The sequence below is a fragment of the Abramis brama genome (assembly GCF_963993115.1).
Source record: "Abramis brama genome assembly, chromosome: 18".
Classification (NCBI taxonomy): Eukaryota; Metazoa; Chordata; class Actinopteri; order Cypriniformes; family Leuciscidae; genus Abramis; species Abramis brama.
The window spans coordinates 112690-133842 of NC_139980.1; the positions used below are offsets into that span (position 1 = coordinate 112690).

The 21153-nt window shown below is 42.3% G+C and overlaps 2 protein-coding genes across 3 annotated transcripts in view; one reads left to right on the forward strand and one right to left on the reverse strand.

Moving 5' to 3' along the window:
- lrfn2b (leucine rich repeat and fibronectin type III domain containing 2b) overlaps nt 1-21153 on the forward strand; it is a 110325-nt gene that overhangs the window by 42660 nt on the left and 46512 nt on the right. The window lies entirely within an intron of this gene.
- The window catches only part of rpf2 (ribosome production factor 2 homolog), a 223885-nt gene continuing 206208 nt past the window's right edge, over nt 3477-21153 (reverse strand). The window contains exon 11 of the mRNA XM_084091613.1: nt 3477-3486. The gene's annotated coding sequence lies outside the window, so the exon portion shown is untranslated. The remainder of the gene's footprint in view (nt 3487-21153) is intronic.

The window sequence follows — 21153 nt, forward strand, 5'->3', positions numbered from 1 at the left end:
TTCTTGGAGAATGGGGAGGGTAAATCTGTCAGGTTCACAATGGAGAATAAATCTGTATCTTCTCAACATGAAGTCTTTTGTGAACATTGGATGTTCTTCATTGGACAGTTGTCACAGACAGTTTACCCGAGTGTGACGGACTGGATTCATCTTGTAATTGAATAAAGTCCCGTTTCATTTTTTCATGGCTTCATTTGTACTCCTGACACACATTACTACACTGAACAAAATTATAAATGCAACACTTTTGTTTTTGCCCCCATTTTTCATGAGCTGAACTCAAAGATCTAAGACTTTTTCTATGTACACAAAAGGCCTGTTTCTCTCAAATATTGTTCACAAATCTGTCTAAATCTGTGTTAGTGAGCACTTCTCCTGTGCCGAGATAATCCATCCACCTCACAGGTGTGGCGTATCAAGATGCCGATGAGACAGCATGATTATTGCACAGGTGTGCCTTAGGCTGTCCACTCTGAAATGTGCAGCTTTACTCCGAGTCGCATCAGCACTTTAACTGTTCATATGTTCCTTCTGTAACATTACCGTTCTGAAAACAATTTGAGTAAAATACCTGTTAATAACGTTGTTGTTTTTTTTAATTCATTTTTTCCCCCTAAACTTCATGCAAGAGCTTGAATAGAGCTTGTGACGAAAGTTGGTAACTCCAGTAGATCCTCAAACTGTCAGTCAAATCTCATACATGCACATTGTGGAGATGGTCGTGAATAAAGAACTGGTTATGTGATAATTACAGCGTTGTCTTTATTCAGAAATCACAATGTGTGTAAAGGCTAATGTTTTCTGTAGGATCAGAGAAGAGTGTTAGTTTGGTACACACTGTGCGTAACACTTCATCTTTTATAACACATGCTTAATGCCAAATATATAAAGCAAGCTTCTACTACATATCTGCAATAACCTTTGTAAACTGTAAGTTAATAAAAAATTTATGTTATGCACTTACTGCAGTTTTAATGACTGACAAAACACATATCTCCGACATTCGCTGGTGGAAAACTTGAGCTTGATTTTGGGAGCATGTCAATAATACAGCGACATGCGGAAGTGTCTGACCACACATAAAACCACAATACACAATAAACATTAATGGTCATTTCGAATAAGTGTTTCTGTTTAGAATGATTAAACTTGATTTAGTTTTTGTTTATGTTCCTGTTAAATTTAGTTTGTTTCTGGTTTTGTTCCTTGAACCGGTTCAGAGACACAAAAGTGTGCCATGTTCATAGAAAGTGATGTAGTTTTGCACAGAAACCTTCTAAAGTAAGCGGTGCCGGGAGTCGAATCCCTAAGCTGACAGAGACAGGCCACGGTTTGCCTAGAACGCACATTAAAGTGTGAGTGTGTGAGGGACTGTGGATGAGAGCGGGTTTGGGATCTCAGGAATGGTGGATGTGTTGACAGAAGCTAAATACCTGAACCCAGCGTTGTGTGGTCTGACAGAAGATGCCTGAGAACGGAGAGCGTACGAGGCCATCTCAAACATAATCCCTTCTCTCCGAGAGCCGGACCTCGCGAGTCTGAGGAAAACCAGGTCACCTAAGCCCTGATTAAACAAACTAAACTTCAGCATTTCTCACACTTTTCAGCTGTTGAGCTGACAGAAGGGAGTTTTTTCCTTGACGAAGCAAAGTCTCAGTGATTTAGTGGTGAATGGACTAATGCGGATGGAGGAAACTTGTTTTCTCTTTACGTAAAGGCTTTGCCTGTCAACATTTGGCAGAAAGTTGTCAGACCTCTACACAGTAAAGATGTCGATGTGAATGTGTTGATCTCATGAAGGGATGATGTGTCACACAGTCATCAAGGAAAAAAACACTGGGGTTTGCCAAACAAGTCATTCCTCCAAACTAGTGCTGTCCGAGATTTCAGTAGTCCTTACCAATACCAGTAAACTTTCATGGTTATCTGCAAAACGACTGTAACTATTGTAATAGTTTTTATTTTAGTACTGCTCAGTACTTCCTTTCGTTTCTACGCTGCTTGAAATTGTAGCAAATGACCTATGACCTCCTGACCTCTGCTGGCTCTGGTAGTCTTTCTGTTCTCATCATGCTTGACTTAACAGCAGCCTTTGACACTGTATCTCATACTTACCTCTCGTAGTTAGTACATGAAACAGACAGAAATTACTATTTTATCAGCATTTGAGTTATCATTTAACTATCAAAAAACCTATGTTACAGAAATTCACACATTTAAAGTACAAGAAATGAAGACGAGGGAAAGCGTCATGTACTAACTCAGCGGTTCCCAAACTTTTTTTCCTGCGCACCCCCTTCTATGTCCCAACCGGGTTGGCGCACCCCCAATCCCCACTTCAAAAAAATAACGCAACAAAGCTTTGTTTTATTGCCATATAAAAAGACTCATGTTTAATCATGCGCAAATAACCAGAACACGCATGACAATAACAACATCAACAAAGTTTCAATATAATGCAACAAAGATACGCACAAGCTTCCACTTTTAAGAGGACGAGTGACAGACACAGGCTCAGTAACAGAAAGCACGGTTATTTTCAGCCGCGTAAAAGAAACATTGCAGCAATATTAAATGACCGTGGAGCTAGCATTATCATCACAACACAACGGTTATGGAAATTAGAACGACAGTACATTGAATTAAATTGCAATGAAGTTACAAACGATCCACAACATTAAAGAGAATAGCTCCGAAATAGATAAAATAAATAAAAATGAGGATCAATCTGATACTTTTCAAGTGCGACAATAAAATTAGCCTACACACGATCCACAACATAATTAAGTAACAAAAAGCATAGGCTCAAACTTAAAATAAACAACATTTTGAACAACAATATATATTTTTTTTATATTTTTCTAAACAGTTTGCTGCTTAATATTTTGGAAACTATTATTTTTTTCATGATTCTTTGATGTATAAAATTTTAAAAAGAACAGCATTTATTTAAAAACGAAATATATTGTAACATTACACGTGACATGTTTTAAGGTCACTTTTGATCACTTTAATGCATCCTTACTAAAAAAAAATTCTGCGGCAGTGTACATTCAGTAGGTCATTATTGCAATATAAACACTATCAGACTGATCAACAAGATATATCTTCATTTACCAGTCGAAGACGGAGCCACTTTCTGCTCTTATGTTTACTCCGTGCACTGTCAAGGGCTTCATCATAGCTTATTTGTCGTGGTACCGGTCTTTGCAGCAATTATTTTACCGCAAATACTGCATCGCGCGCTGTTGGCATCGAGCCTGGAGAAATGTAGCCATACTCTTGATCGACTTTTCCACATCTTTATGGTATTGTGTGTGTGTGTGCTCGCGTCTCATATGACTATGTGCGCGGAGAGTTTGTGTGTATGCTCGGGTCACATTCAGTATGTGTATGTGCGCGAGTTTGTGTGTGTGTGTGCTCGCGTTTCATATAAGTATGTGCGTGGAGAGTTTGTGTGCGCGTGCGCGTGCGCGTCTCGTGTGTGTAGAGTTTGCTTGTATGAGCGACTTTAGGTGTGTCGTTGTGCATTTCATATGTATTTGTTTTATCAAAAACTAATAAATTATAGTTTTTTTTATTTAAAATAAAAGGAAAAGGAATTTACAAAGGACATGTTTACTGTTCATGTTTTTTTATTGTATGGAATTATTGTATGAAAAACAGACCGCCATTACATTTTTCCTCTCGTGCACCCCCTGGTGGTAGCTCGCGTACCCCTGGGGGTGCGCGTACCACACTTTGGGAATCCCTGTACTAACTGTAAGAGTAAAACCTTACTACCTGAATGTCTGTAAAGACGGGAATTATGAACTAATTCGGGAGGTGAACTAATCAACGTTATTCTCAAGAGAGTTTTATCACAGTCCATAACTTCAGATCTTCTGTGTTCTCTCTCTATGGTGTGCCTCAAGGCTCTGTTCTTGGACCACTTCTGTTCAATATTTATCTATTACCTCTTGGCCACATTATCTGTAGTCATGGTCTCAGTTTTAATTAAGCATCATTATTATGCTGATTACCTGCACATTTCCATATCAGCTCGCTCCATCTCTGCTCTTCATCTGGACCTGTATTGCTGACATTAAAATCTGGTTGCATAGCAACTTCCTAAAATTGAAAACATTAATTTTAAACCACATTAATTCCATCTCATAACGTTAGAAATCTGGGTGTAATATTTGATTCGTTGCTTACATTTCAATCTCATATAAGTTCTATAGCAAGACCTTTGCAATGTTCGCACAGTACCAGTATTTTGACATTATTAGACCGAACGTTGAATGGTTTTGACAGATGCTTCTGTTGACCAGTGAGAATCTCACAGATGTTCAGGGTTCGCTCCACATCCGCGAGAGAGAAACACACTTCCTGCTAAAGCTGAAGAATCCTGCATGCGGTTTTTGCAGTGTTCAGAATTTCAAAGTACAATGAAGATGAGCGGCGCTCTTCATCTTAGAGAGAAGTCATTCAGTGATCACTGATCATAAACCTTTATATGATAGCGTCACAGCGTGCTGATTGTGTGTATTTATGAGTATGTGTGTGTGAGTCAGTGTTGTATAAGCCCCAGGCACAGTGTGTGTGTGTGATGCTTTACCAGCTCTTTCTCACAGAAGCTGCTCTGTGTGTGTGATCTCGGCTCTTCTGTATGCGCTGCAGACCCGCACAAACTCGAGAGGATTATTTCATGACTGCACTCATCAGTTTTATTGCATTTATGAATTCTCCGTCAGCTTTGGTTTCTGGGTCACGTGACGTTTGGTGTCAGGATCAGCAGCTCAGGATTATGAGTCTCAGTGCTGGAGACAGGAACACATGCACTTACAACAAACTACTTCACAGTTATTTAATCATTCTTCAAATACTAGCGCTGATGTCAACTCTGTTTCTTTTTCAGCTGTCCTGACAGGTTTGTCCTTTTCCTAAGAAACTCAAATCTTTTTTGTATGGGCTTTTTTGAGTTTTATTCGCTTCCAAAAATGTAAAACTTTTTTGGATTTTGTCAATTCAAATTAGTGTAGTAGTAGTACTACTTTATTGATCCCAATTGGGAAAAGTGCATTAGCAGCAATACATGAAGACAGTAAAGTACTCACGGTACACACAAGACATGCTATACACATATAATAAATAAACAGATTGCCAAGTAAAATATAAATAAAAACCGGTCAATCAATAAAAGCAGTAATGCATATTTTATGTCTGATAATTAAGTAGAGCTATATAATGGGTGTAGTGACCTAATTCCTAGATGAATGGCTAACGAGACCTCGGCACAAGACAGATGAGTGGTGACGTCTCACAGCATGAATGACCTCCTGTAGTCCTCTAACCCCCTGTAGTTCTCTGCTGGTTCTCTAACCTCCTGTAGTTCTCTAACCCCCTGTAGTTCTCTGCTAGTTCTCTAACCCGCCTGTAGTGCTCTGCTGGTTCTCTAACCCTCCTGTAGTTCTCTGCTGGTTCTCTAACCTCCTGTAGTTCTCTGCTGGTTCTCTAACCCTCCTGTAGTTCTCTAACCCCCTGTAGTTCTCTGCTGGTTCTCTAACCTCCTGTAGTTCTCTGCTGGTTCTCTAACCCCCTGTAGTTCTCTGCTGGTTCTCTAACCCGCCTGTAGTTCTCTGCTGGTTCTCTAACCCTCCTGTAGTTCTCTGCTGGTTCTCTAACCCTCCTGTAGTGCTCTGCTGGTTCTCTAACCCTCCTGTAGTTCTCTAACCCCCTGTAGTGCTCTGCTGGTTCTCTAACCCCCTGTAGTGCTCTGCTGGTTCTCTAACCCTCCTGTAGTTCTCTGCTGGTTCTCTAACCCCCTGTAGTGCTCTGCTGGTTCTCTAACCCTCCTGTAGTTCTCTAACCCCCTGTAGTTCTCTGCTGGTTCTCTAACCCTCCTGTAGTTCTCTAACCCCCCTGTAGTTCTCTAACCCCCTGTAGTTCTCTGCTGGTTCTCTAACCCTCCTGTAGTTCTCTGCTGGTTCTCTAACCCCCTGTAGTGCTCTGCTGGTTCTCTAACCCTCCTGTAGTTCTCTAACCCCCTGTAGTTCTCTGCTGGTTCTCTAACCCTCCTGTAGTTTTCTAACCCCCTGTAGTTCTCTGCTGGTTCTCTAACCCGCCTGTAGTTCTCTGCTGGTTCTCTAACCCGCCTGTAGTTCTCTGCTGGTTCTCTAACCCTCCTGTAGTGCTCTGCTGGTTCTCTAACCCTCCTGTAGTTCTCTGCTGGTTCTCTAACCCGCCTGTAGTTCTCTGCTGGTTCTCTAACCCGCCTGTAGTTCTCTGCTGGTTCTCTAACCCTCCTGTAGTTCTCGGCTGGTTCTCTAATCCTCCTGTAGTGCTCTGCTGGTTCTCTAACCCTCCTGTAGTGCTCTGCTGGTTCTCTAACCCCCTGTAGCTCTCTGCTGCTTCTCTAACCCCCTGTAGCTCTCTGCTGCTTCTCTAACCCTCCTGTAGTTCTCTGTTGGTTCTCTAACCCTCCTGTAGTGCTCTGCTGGTTCTCTAACCCCCTGTAGCTCTCTGCTGCTTCTCTAACCCTCCTGTAGTTCTCTGCTGGTTCTCTAACCCTCCTGTAGTGCTGGTTCTCTAACCCTCCTGTAGTGCTGGTTCTCTAATCCTCCTGTAGTTCTCTGCTGGTTCTCTAATCCTCCTGTAGTGCTGGTTCTCTAACCCTCGTGTAGTTCTCTGCTGGTTCTCTAACCCTCCTGTAGTTCTCTAACCCCCTGTAGTTCTCTGCTGGTTCTCTAACCCTCCTGTAGTTCTCTGCTGGTTCTCTAACCCCCTGTAGTGCTCTGCTGGTTCTCTAACCCTCCTGTAGTTCTCTAACCCCCTGTAGTTCTCTGCTGGTTCTCTAACCCTCCTGTAGTTTTCTAACCGCCTGTAGTTCTCTGCTGGTTCTCTAACCCGCCTGTAGTTCTCTGCTGGTTCTCTAACCCTCCTGTAGTTCTCTGCTGGTTCTCTAACCCTCCTGTAGTGCTCTGCTGGTTCTCTAACCCTCCTGTAGTTCTCTGCTGGTTCTCTAACCCGCCTGTAGTTCTCTGCTGGTTCTCTAACCCTCCTGTAGTTCTCGGCTGGTTCTCTAATCCTCCTGTAGTGCTCTGCTGGTTCTCTAACCCTCCTGTAGTGCTCTGCTGGTTCTCTAACCCCCTGTAGCTCTCTGCTGCTTCTCTAACCCTCCTGTAGTTCTCTGTTGGTTCTCTAACCCTCCTGTAGTGCTCTGCTGGTTCTCTAACCCTCCTGATATGATCTGCTGGTTCTCTAACCCCCTGTAGCTCTCTGCTGGTTCTCTAACCCCCTGTAGTGCTCTGCTGGTTCTCTAACCCTCCTGTAGTTCTCTGTTGGTTCTCTAACCCGCCTGTAGTTCTCTGCTGGTTCTCTAACCCTCCTGTAGTTCTCTAACCCCCTGTAGTTCTCTGCTGGTTCTTTAATCCTCCTGTAGTTCTCTGCTGGTTCTCTAACCCTCCTGTAGTTCTCTGCTGGTTCTCTAACCCTCCTGTAGTTCTCTGCTGGTTCCTGTAGTTCTCTGCTGGTTCTCTAACCCTCCTGTAGTTCTCTGCTGGTTCTCTAACCCTCCTGTAGTTCTCTGCTGGTTCTCTAATCCTCCTGTAGTGCTGGTTCTCTAACCCTCGTGTAGTTCTCTGCTGGTTCTCTAACCCTCCTGTAGTTCTCTAACCCTCCTGTAGTTCTCTGCTGGTTCTCTAACCCCCTGTAGTTATCTGCTGGTTCTCTAACCCTCCTGTAGTTCTCTGCTGGTTCTCTAACCCTCCTGTAGTGCTGGTTCTCTAACCCTCCTGTAGTGCTGGTTCTCTAATCCTCCTGTAGTTCTCTGCTGGTTCTCTAATCCTCCTGTAGTGCTGGTTCTCTAACCCTCGTGTAGTTCTCTGCTGGTTCTCTAACCCTCCTGTAGTTCTCTAACCCTCCTGTAGTTCTCTGCTGGTTCTCTAACCCCCTGTAGTTATCTGCTGGTTCTCTAACCCTCCTGTAGTTCTCTGCTGGTTCTCTAACCCTCCTGTAGTTCTCTGCTGGTTCTCTAACCCTCCTGTAGTGCTCTGCTGGTTCTCTAACCCTCCTGTAGTGCTCTGCTGGTTCTCTAACCCTCCTGTAGTTCTCTGCTGGTTCTCTAATCCTCCTGTAGTGCTGGTTCTCTAACCCTCCTGTAGTTCTCGGCTGGTTCTCTAATCCTCCTGTAGTGCTCTGCTGGTTCTCTAACCCTCCTGTAGTGCTCTGCTGGTTCTCTAACCCCCTGTAGTTATCTGCTGGTTCTCTAACCCCCTGTAGTTATCTGCTGGTTCTCTAACCCTCCTGTAGTTATCTGCTGGTTCTCTAACCATAAGTAGGCCTACAAGGTGCGCAATTTGCCTTCACCTTTGGCCGTAAGGGCTCATTCTACTAGAGGCATGGTGTCCTCAAGAGCCCTCTTCTCGGGAGTGCCCCTCTAGGAGATCGGTGAGGCAGCTGGTTGGGCTACCCAGCACATTTTATCAGGTTTTATAGTCTGCACCTCCCTAGTACGCCTGGCGCACATATGCTCTAGTCCTAGCTGAGTGTCTGAGATCAGTTTCACTCTAGGGCAGGCCTTTTTCGGTGCGTGGCCTAGTGGGCATTCATTCCCCAAAGTGTCGTTTATTCTTATTATTCTAATAAGGCTGTTACAACATTTAAATTGCGGTTTGACAGTCGATTCCAATTTACCACAGCAAAAAGTAGTCTAACCAGCCTTACTAATAAAAAAGTTAAAACATTATTAAAGAAACATATACAGTTAGTAATAAAAATAAAAAAAAACAACACCCAACACAAAATATATACAATTGCTAAAGCCTTGGTGGAAAAACCCCTCCAATAATCACTCCGGCATGAGTGTGAAGAGCTGTTTAAATGCTGATCTGTGAAAAACTCTACGAGCAACATCCCTGAAACACTCCAGCGGTGAACCAAACACATGTTAGAGTCCTGTTAAGGGAATAAAGTGCTACATAAATACGGCCCGAGTGTGTGTGACACGTCTATTGTCAAGCTCTGCCATGACTGTCAAACTCCACACATCTTTCCATCTGTCAGAGCTCAGATTCTGAAGTCCATGCCATGGTCTTTACATCACTGAAGCGATAACTCAAGATTTCTGAAAATAGATTAGACTAAAAAGACTTGTTTAGACTTAGACCGTTGATAACTTTAAGTCAGTAACATGTAAAAGTTGAATGCTATAGTGATTGACTGAATAATCCCTGGATGAACTGCTAGCTGGTCAGATCCGTTCTGAAGACACTAGTTCTTTAATACAGCGACTGTGTTTGTATAACTGTCCACTGATAAAGACCCTTCAGAGTTTCACTGAGGAACAGTAACAGTAGTAAACATTACTACTATTATGAGATATGAGATCAGACCTCAGTGTAATCCTGTCAGCTGCTTCCACTGGACAGGATTGAGTATCAGCATAATGAAGTCATGAATCCAGCGCACACACACACACACACACACACACACGCACGCACATGGCCACTATAGCTGAGATGAGTTTATAGCCATCACTCTAATGCCAGATTAACTGTAGACGTGAACTATATCCTTTACAGTGTTGAGACCTACAGCACAACTGATATTCTTGAGTTCTGGAACAAATATCCACTGATGGATGACAAATTAATATTGATTTAATGATGCACCAGAGACGTTTTTCACTGTTAATGATTTGCATTGGTGGGTCGTAGCGCCATTAAAAGTGTCGCATCTATTAGTTCAGCAGTAGCTAACTTCTTTAGCGCAGCTAGTCAGTAGTGAAGCTGTTTTATGGATCGAATTGGGAAAGGCTGAATGGCAGGATCGTTCTGTGTCTTCCAGACGGCACAGAGACACTCGGCACATTCAGTCACGAGCTTCACCTGTTACCCTGTAGTCCGAAGATAGAGATGTTTTCCAGGTCAACAGAACTTTACACACGTCCAGGTCAGCTGACACAGTGTTTATTTCTAACTATTGGACGCATGCAGTTAAAACTATTGCACGTAATATCTTTACTTTAAATAAGGAAAACATTGTTACATTCACAACCACACATGTATCCCAGATGAAGCAGCTGATGAGCCGGTGTTCTGGAGGCTGTTGGGAAGCTCAGAGATGCTGATGTAAACGTGGGAAGAGATTTGAAGCGCTTCCACTTTCAGACGGAAACATTTTTTTAGGCAGAATCTAACGAGACTCAGGAGGAGTCAGGAAGAGCCAGGAGGAGTCAGGAGGAGTCAGGAGGAGCCAGAAGGAGCCAGGAGGAGCCAGGAGGAGCCAGGAGGAGTCAGGAGGAGCCAGGAGGAGCAAGGAGGAGTCAGGAGGAGCCAGGAGGAGCCAGGAGGAGTCAGGAGGAGCCAGGAGGAGCCAGGAGGAGCAAGGAAGAGCCAGAAGGAGTCAGGAAGAGCCAGGAGGAGTCAGGAGGAGCCAGGAGGAGTCAGGAAGAGCCAGGAGGAGCCAGGGGGAGCCAGGAGGATCCAGGAGGAGCCAGGAGGAGCCAGGAGGAGTCAGGAAGAGCCAGGAGGAGTCAGGAGGAGCCAGGAGGAGTCAGGAGGATCCAGGAGGAGCCAGGAGAAGTTAGGAGGAGTCAGGAGCAGTCAGGGGGAGTCAGGAGGAGTCAGGAGGAGCCAGGAGGAGTCATGAGGAGTCAGGAGGAGCGTTTGTGCAGAATGGAAATCCTGATGAGAGAGTCCATGATTGTTTTCCCATGATTCGGGATCATCTCTTCTTTGGTGTCCTGCCTGTGTCTCGCTCTCTCCGGGCTTTTGCACTCCTGTAGATCGTTTGATTTGTCCAGAAACAGGGACTTCATTAGTTACAGTGTAGTGTTTGGAATCAAGGCAACTTTTTGTTTTTTTAACAGCCTCTGTAAAAGCGCTAGTAAAAGAGTTTGATAACACTTTATTTTAGGGTTCAATTCTCATTGTTAATTAGTTGCTTATTATCATGCATTGTACTATGATATTGGCTGTTTATTAGTACATAAAGCACATTTAACTACACATTTAATAAAGCACATTAATCATTATAAAGTAATTAATCTGTTGACTCGATGCTGCATTAGCAGAGAAAGAACAGTGTGTTTGTCATCGAGGCTGAGAGAACTAACATTAGTACTGGCTTCCTCAAGCGGTTAAAACAATGTGACAAAACCACACGCAAACCTGACTCAAATGTTTAATGTCGTAATTGTTACCATCTATTTGCATTTGTTTATATCCAGCTGGTCACTTTTATGTATTCATTAGCTGGCGAAGTTGCATATTTAAAGCTAGTGACGTGATTGATTTCTAAACACTGATATGTTCATGTACATTTTACATTTACATTTATTAATTTAGCAGACGCTTTTATCCAAAGCGACTTACAAATGAGAACAACAGAAGCAGTGAAACTAACAATAGAACAACAATATGCAAGTGCTGTGACCCTTCCCAGTATAATCTAACGCAGTACATGTATTTTTTTTCCTTTTTTCTTTTTTTTAATAAATAGATATAGAATATAAGAGAAAGTGTTAGTATTAATGGATCAAGTGCCGCCGTGTCTTCCAGAGAGTTCCATGTTGCCGACAGAAATCAGAAACGCAGTTTTTTTTTTTTCTGCAATACATGCTGTTATTTTGATCAGATAATCATCAAGTGTTCTAATATAGAAGCAAATGAAGTGAGAGACTATACATGTAATATACATTCATGTCATTTTAATGCTCTGGCCTTTGCAGATATTTAAAGAGAGCCATCTTTAAGCATGACTCTCTGGATTTAAATGAAATGGTAACACTTTACAATAAGATTCCATTTTTAGCATTAACTTAAAGGTAAATAAATGTTGTAGAAGTATTGTTCATTGTTAGTTTCTTAGTTTCAACATTTACTTACATTTTTAGGGACCAAGCCCTGAAGGATGTTTCCGGAAGGATTATTATTTTTATTTATTTTTTTCTGCCTTTTTGCAACTTTTGGGGCCCTTAACATGCTCAAAAACAAACAAACTAAAATTTGGCACACACGTCAGAACCTGCGGCCATCAGGGCCGGGCTGAAGCTGGTACCCGGACGTGGCAGGAGGGCTCGACAGCACCCCCTGGAATGGTGTCCGAAAACTTGGTCCATAAATTAAACACGCTGGCATGTAATAATATGAAACTCGGTACACATATAGATCTCATCGGGCCGAACAACTTTCGTGCTCTAAGTTTTACACCAGCCCAACAGGAAGTCGGTTATTATACATTGTTTGGAAAACGCATACAATGGAATGTAAAATACTCCTCCTAGGGAATTCATCCGATCGCCACCAAACTCAGTGTGAATGAAGGATTTTTGATATCTCGAACGGTTTCGAGGAAACTAATTTATGGTGAATAATGGGACACAGGAAGTGTGTTATTACTTCTGCATTCATTATCTGATCTTGATGAAACTTCAGCAGTGTGTTCGTTGTAAGAGGCCGATCACATGGATGTGACTATTGTGAGTCAAAGTTATAGTGCCACATTCACCGTCTGTCATCGTCCTGTCAGCACTACACTACCCAGAATCCTCTGTCATCATCACCTTCACCTGCACATCGTCATGATCATCACCATCACCTGTGTTCCATCATCATCATCTCCTTCACCTGTTGTCTTGTCATTTTCTCTGTGTATTTAAGTTCCTGGTTTTCACTCTTTCAGTTGTCGGTCAATGTTTGTGTAGTTAGCACTCTGTCTGTGCACGCACACTGTTTCGAGTATTCTTCAGTTTGAATAAATATTGAGTGTTTTGGATCTCTGCCTGGAGCTTCATCTTCTTCTACCCTGAGACGTTACACTTTTACATAAATATTTGTATTTTTGATATTTGATATGCTCTGTTGGTGGTTTGTGGAGTAGCACCCCCGGGGGTGATCTTTTTTTATAGCTTGAATTAAGACGCAAAATGTACATTTATTTTCATTAACACAAACCGTAACATCTGGAAAATTAACAACCTCATTTTTAAAAGATAGATAGATAGTTAGATAGATCCTAACTCCACTGCCTGAACGAGTTCAAGCAAACCTGTCTGACTCTCGCCATATGCGTCTGTCTGCAGCTTAGGGTCGTTTCCTTTATGCAAGACACCTTCTCAAACCTCCATGTGTTTCTCCCAGGGCACAGAAGATGCTGATACCCAAGTGCTATTCTGCACAGAAACATGGCTTGAAGGTTCCAGTGCAAGCGGGGTTTCAGGATAAGGTGTAAGAGACACAAGTCTCCGTGGGACAGTGTTGTGCTGTGTATCTAAAATAGAAAATGTCCGACTGTGCAAATCAGATGAGATCTGCATAGTAAAACGAGGCGTTGTAAGCTCATATATGGTTATTTCTGGGAGGAGACGCATGTTCACAATCTTCTGCTGACTGGGGTTTATGAAGGGAATTTTGCGCAGGTTCTGGCGTACGCATGCTTTTATAAGTCTGAATGATTTTTGGCTTTCGGGCGCACGTGCACTTTTAGTTAGGATCCTCCAGAGCTGTAGTGTCAGAATGAGAGTCGTAGATCCGAATGCAAGCAAACAGTTTATTGAAGGCAGGTTGAACAGATGAATAACTCAAAACACCACGTATAGCAGGCGGGCGATCAGGGGCTCGTTCTTCGTACATCGCTAACTCATCTGGATTTGATTATTGGCGATTTGGCATGATCTTGGATTGTTTGGTTCTTCAACGCTCATCCTGGACTTGCTGTCATAGCAACAGGTGTGCAATCTTAAACCTGCTCGTGAGCAGAGGCTTATTTCATGTAAACAGGGCGCGGGAGCGGATATGCTTTGAGGTGAATAAAGATGCATAAAATGTTCCACTAATAATTTTATATAAAAATAATTTTTCAAAGTTTTTAAAAAATCATATGCTTACAATGCCGATTTCAATTACAATTTCGTTGTTTCAAATGTAGGTGCTCATAATGTAAGACACCGGCGCGACCACAACATTGCCCAACATCAAATGGCAAACATAATGCAAGCGGAACGAAACTGCTCGCTATTGTGTGGTTGAAGGACCGTTTATCAGTTTGGACCAGTGCAGCACGAGCCGATCGTGATCATGCGACACTGTTACTACACAGCGCTAATAAGAGATCCAGTGAAGAAAGCATTTGAATTCGCCACAGAAGTAATAACATCGCTGCGAGATCTAGTGACAAACATTCACATTTCTCCGTTATTAACGGATCAAACAGCACTGACGTGGAAACCTGGAAGAAACATTGTGCCATGCCCATGAATGAACTATCCAGTGTCCACAGATCAGCAACATTCACCGTGGATTTACTGTAGTAACACTAACTGCAACCATGGAAGTTTGGCAGGAATAGTAGGCTATAATGCCTTCAAGTAACATTACGTCGGTTTTATTTTGACATTATGAATACAATTGCTGCCCTCAAATGTTAATCTGAAATAAAATAAACCTGTTTATAACTACTACAATATTACATTTAATTTTTTCCAAGGAGCTGTTTTGTTTTATATGCTCATAAGAAGAGTGAATTATAGCTCTAGAATTGCTCAAAGTAAAAAAAAAAAATCATACTTTATGATGTTAGTTTTAATATAAAAAATAATTAAAAAAAGTAAATCAAGGAAATTTCTCTGGCATTTCTTTCTTTTTGCTGTATCAAAAACATACCGAACCGAACCGTGACACAAGTGTATCGTATCGAACCGAACCGTGAATTTTGTGAACCGTTACACCCCTAAATATATATATTAGGGCTGGGAATCGATTAAAAAAAATTAACTAATTAATTGCACAATTTGCTGTAATTAATTGCATTTCTTCCAAGATAGGCTAGTTCCTCCATATGACAGTTATCTGAGAGGGTTTATTCACTGTCCAGTGCAATGGAAACAAATAGACATTACAAAGTCTTATACTTTCTTTCCTTTGGAAAGTTAGAAAATGTCCACTTACTGCACATATTTCAGCCACCACTTTCTTGGGAACAGTGTTGGTGTATTATGTAAAAGTGCACAAAAGAAGAAAACACAATGTCATTAACTCAATAACTCATGGCAAAATATGTTTAACATTAACATAAGTTTATCAGTTTTCACTTTCACAAGTCAAAGCAATTCATCATTACTCAAGATTTAACAGTTGAAATTACTATACGGCCTTAATTTAATGCAGCAAAAATGATTTTACAGTGTAGGGTACTAAGATCTTTTCTTTTTTTTCAGTCTTTTTCTTGGTTGCTTTTATAAACCGACAACCATTTATTCAACAGTGCCTTTTATAAAAGAGACTATAATATAACTAAAAATTACCATTATGTAGAATATTTTTGTACTTCACTTTTATTTGTTCCCATGTTCTCGTGTGGTGACTCTGACATTACAATGAACAAAGTAATTATGCAATTATTAAAATACAAAAATATAGGCTAATAAGCGATAAAAACATCTAACATGGCCACTTCTAACGGATTTAAATTGTCTGCTACTTTTTGCCAGCCCTCTCTCCTGGCTTTTGCAGACTTTGAGGTGTTCCCTGGCATTTTGATTAAACATTTACATTTAGTCATTTAGCAGACGCTTTTATCCAAAGCGACTTACAAATTAGGACTAGATTAAGCGAGTCATCATGAAGAGGCAAAAATGAAAACAACACAAGAAGTGCTCAAGATACGAAGTTCAGGCATTATTCAGAGTAGCATAAGCCCGATAAGTGAGGTTTTAGAGGGAAAGGGGGAGGATTTTTTTTTATTATTTATTTATGCGGTTAAGTGCTCACGGAAGAGATGGGTTTTCAGCTGTCTTTTGAAGGTTGTCAGGGATTCTGCATTCCGGATGAGGGTGGGGAGAGCGTTCCACCAGCAGGGAACTGTGAATGAGAATGTTCTGGAAAGTGATTTTGTGGCTCTCTGTGATGGAACCACGAGACGTCGCTCATTGACCGATCGTAGGCTTCTGGTAGGGATGTAGACTCGTAGGAGTGAGTGAAAGTAGGAGGAAGCTGAGCCTGTGATAGATCTGTAAGCAAGCGTCAATGCCTTGAACTTGATGCGAGCAGTGAGAGGTAGCCAGTGCAGAGAGGTGAACAGAGGAGTGACGTGGGCCCTTTTGGGCTCGTTGAAGACAAGACGAGCTGCAGCATTCTGGATCATCTGTAGAGGTTTAGTTGCACATGATGGAAGTCCAGCCAGAAGAGCATTGCAGTAGTCAAGCCTAGAGATGACCAGGGCCTGGACGAGAAGTTGTGTTGCATGCTCAGTTAGGAAAGGCCTGATCTTCCTGATGTTGTGCAGTGCAAACCTGCATGATCGAGCTGTCTTTGAAATGTGATCTGTGAAGGTCAGCTGGTCATCAAACGTTACTCCAAGATTTCAGACCGACCTTGATGGGGTGATTGATGATGACTCTAGCTGGATGGTGAAGTCGTGCTGTAGAGGCGGATTGGCAGGGAGGACGAGAAGCTCAGTCTTTACCAGGTTGAGCTGCAGGTGAAGTTAGCAAAATCGCCAGCAGTTAAAAAGGAGGTGGGTGGTGATGGAGGTGGACAGAGGAGAGAGTTGAATGTCTTGAAGAGTGATCGTGTGTTGGAGGAGCTGTTGATCTTGTTGTGGAAGTATAAAGATTTTGCAGCATGAACATCAACAGAAAAGGAAGAGAGGAGAGATTTGTACATACTCAGGTCAGATGTGTCTTTTGATTTGCGCCATTTCCTCTCCGCTGCCCTGAGTTTGGTCCGATGTTCACGAAGAACCTCAGATAACCAGGGGTTGGAGGGAGTAGCGCGTGCTGGCCTGGAGGAGAGAGGGCAGATATTGTCTAGAGAAGAGGTTAGAGTGGAGCATAAGGTATCCGTTGCGGTATTCACATCCAGAGATGAGAATTGTGAGGGTGGGGGAAGAGAAGATGACACGGCAGAGGAAAGATGGGAGGGGGAAAGTGAGCGCAGGTTTCGCCTGAAAGTGACTGGTGGGGGGGTTGGAGGTGCAGGGGTAGAGAGTTGTAGACTGAAAGTAATGAGGAAATGATCTGAAACATGGAGAGGTCTCACCAAGATGTTGTCTGTGATGCAGTTGCATGTGTAAACCAGGTCCAGTTGGTTGCCTGATTTGTGAGTACCTGTGGTGATGAGTCGTTTGAGATCGAAAGAGGCTAGGAGAGAGATGAAGTCTGTTGCATGCGGCTTTTCGAGATGGATGTTGAAGTCACCAAAGACTAGAAGTGGGGTGCCGTCCTCAGGGAAAGAGGACAGCAGCACATCCAGCTCCTCTACGAAGTTACCCAGCTGACCTGGGGGCGATAAATGACTACAATATGGATCGTATTGGGAGTTGTAAGTGTAATAGCATGATATTCAAATGAGTTGTTGTTGCATAGAGAGGAGAGCGCTGAGTATTTCCAGTTGTTAGAAACGAGAAGCCCTGTACCCCCACCCCTACCAGACTGGCGAGGAGAGTGAGAGAAGGAGAAGTTGCTAGAGAGAGCAGTAGGGGTAGCAGAGTCTTCTGGACGAATCCAGGTCTCAGTCAAGCCCAGGATACTAAGAGCAGAATGAGATGCAAAGGCTGGAATAAAGTCAGCTTTATTGACTGCTGACTGACAATTCCATAGACCCACGGAAAGAGAGAGAGGAGTGTGTGAGGATGAGAGAATGGAACGCAGATTAGCAGAATTGCGCTGCCTTTTGCGCGTGATGAAGGGGCGTTGCCGAGAGATAACAGGAATGTTTTGAAAACACATGTTGATTAAGTTGTAAAATAAGATTAAAGCGGGAAGGGAAAGGGAAAAACGAAATACTTAAGTGCCTTTCTGGTGTCCTTACTCGGTGGAGTCGCGCAGGTAGAGTCGCTGGTCTTTACCCGAGTCGGTCTTCACACGAGGAGGCTGAACACGAGAGCTGAACGCTTCCGCTGACGCTTCCGCGACAGCGCGCAAATTACATAGATATAGATATAATGCTTTCACCGCTTGAGTGAGGACAGCTGTCTCAGTCAGCCAATTAAGTCAATAAAGCGAAAATGGGGCAAATCGAAACTGCTAGGAGTCAATACTTAAGTGCTATTAGAACTGCAATAATAATAATAATTTCCACGCGCAGCCGTTGATTAATGTAGCAACGCGTCTAAATAAAATACAGAATTATATGAAGTTAAAAATGAAAAATAAACAGAGAATCGAAGATAGTCTTACCTTGAGTCAAATACAACACTGAAATAACAGGAGAACTGAGTATTCTGAAAAACCACTAGCGCGCTCTTGCCTCGCGTCCTCTTATGCTGACCGCTGGTCCTGAAGAAGTGAATGCTGCTATTGGATGAAGTTTATATAAACATTAAAATTCCGAATAAACTTCGACTATTAGTTCTTGCTCTGCTGAGGAGAAAAACTGAGCGCGCTCTTTGGCCACGCTGAGCAGCCAATAGCAGCGTTGCTGATCAATGTTTCTACTATCGATACATATCCCCTTTTAACCAGCGCATGAACGCTTAACTATCTCAGATAACTCAATCCAGCGATACTAATCATATCCGGCAAGTGTGTTCGAAGAACCTAATTAGCCAGATCATGATTAGCACGATGATATCATCTTGGATGTGTAATTTGATCTTGGATGTTTTAAGCAACGTACGAAGAACGGGCCCCTGGATATAAATACAGCGCAGAGGATGAGTGATATGAATAATTCTAGGTGGATGCCAACCGGGAACTGGAATGAAGAGAACTCCACACGATCTCCCGAAGTCTGGGAACACAGACGAGATCGAGGAAATAACTCCTTAAGGAACTCAGGCACTGGAACTGGGTAAGAGAGCATAGAGTGACGAACCGACACCAAGCAATAATCACTCCCGCTAGATATAGGCAGCTAACAACAGAAGTAACTAGCTGCAGGTGCGGGCTGATTAACTGATCAGCTGGTTTCTAAGCAACAAACAAGCACTACACACTCAGATCCCACACCCACAAACATATCAACAGATACACAAAACGAACACATGGATCGATGAACCATGTAGACCTTTACGAGCCGGCAGTGATGCTCTTCTGAAGGCCTTCATGGAGGAACATGCTTCTGGTGTAGTTACTGAAGCAGGAGCGCACTGGACCGATGCTAACCTCAGCTTGAGTCTCTGTGCTTCACAGACACAGACGGGCAGATCTGAAGCACGTGCACAAACACTCTCTGACCAATATACACAGAATTACAATTCATAATTGTGGTTTCATTGAAAAAAAGCTGAAAATGTATTTTTCGTATAGATATTTGGTTTAGACTTGGTGTGTGCCTGATCTGGTGTTGTTACCAGGGATTTTAAGGGATGGTTTCTATCTGTGATTTTGTTTTGGAACCTTCATAAAACTTTAACTGGATTTTTCTCAGAATCGACTTCAAACGGCGGCAGCTCAGTCCTTTCTGTCTGATTCCAGCAAATCACCCTCGTTGAAGGGGTTTTAACAGACAATGTGAAAATAACAATAACTCATTTTTTAAAATGTGCTCACTGTGGCTCAATTGTCCAGCTCTTGTCACATATGAATGTTCTCATTTGAAATGACAAGGTTTAAACAGCATCATTTGTTGTCACCCACTGTACAGTCTATGACAGGTCCACATTCACACTATGGGTTTAGACGGATCCCACTTTAACACAGATTTACTTTACAAATAACCCACAGTCATGACCTGAATATGATTTTCATAAAATTCGGCATGAGTAACTTACTTTTCACAGCACTGATCTTGGCTCATCTGGTCAATCAACAGTTAATTATAGACCGGCTCTGACTAGATCATTGAGCCAGTGAACTGGATCTTCGCCTCAGACTCAGTGTCTGGCCAAACTTGAAAAAGGCTTCAGTCCACTTCAGGGCGCATGGAGTAACTCAAATCAAATCAAATCAAATCAAGTATATTTGTATAGCGCTTTTCACAATACAGATTGTATCAAAGCAGCTTCACAGTATTAAAATAAAATAATACAACAAAGTTTGTTTCTAGTGGAATTTATTGATTGATAGAATAAAATTAAATATCCCCAAAATATCCCCAACTGAGCAAGCCAAAGGCAACAGTGGCAAGGAACCGAAAAACTCCATCAAGTGACCTAATGGTGACCTGAAACTCCATCAGGTGACCTAATGGAGAAAAAAAAAAAAAAAAAACCTTGGGAGAACCCAGGCTCAGTCGGGGGCCAGTTCTCCTCTGGCATTTATGAACTAGAGGCCGGATTGTAGTTTGAAACTGTGAGATTAACAATATTATATGAATGCCTGGCTGAAAAGATGCGTCTTTAATCTAGTTTTAAACTGGGAGAGTGAGTCCGAGCAACGAACAGTATCAGGAAGACTATTCCAGAGTTTTGGAGCCAAATGTGAAAATGCTCTCCCTCCTTTGGTTGATCTGGATATCCTAGGTATGGACACATCGGACACATTGGATTCTTCATCATCGAAGCAGTTTATCGAAAATCTTTGGTTGGATGTTAATGCCAGGTGTAGACGCAGCCTAAGATCCTCTGCATGCTGATGATCACACACACACACACACACACACACACACACACACACACACGCCAATCAGCTTCCAGGATGGACTATATATAGGCTGCTTTCATGTTGATCTCAAATCTCTTTCTTCTTTCTTTATTTAACAATGATGAATATATATATAATATTTCAAGTTTAGCTTAACAGGGAGAACAGCTGCAAGCAGATCAATACAAGTGAGTCGCTATCTATCGCTATCTTGACGTCGCTCTCTATCGGGTGTCTGTGTTCTTGAATGCTGCTTAATGTATCGCACATAATTTTATTTTTCCCCCATTATTACTGATGATAATTGTAAGCATAACGATGTGAGAGAAAGAGAGATCAGTGGTCAGCAGACAGACTCTCCACTGGCCTCATGTACGAAAAGCTTTCATATTTATAAAACCATAAATACAATTGTCTAATATCATGTCTAATGTGATTCATGTCACAATGACTGAATATTTGTATAATAAAATGTGAGAATCTTATGGTTTCCGTTCTTTTATCCTTTATCCTGAGTTTTCTGTGAATATCAGTCCGAACACTATTATCAGCATTTCTTCGTGCCCGTCGTCCGCCATGTTAGTCAGGTTTGATGCGAGAGATTCAGTGAGATGTTGGCCAGCCAGTCGGAGTCAAGTCTTCATCAT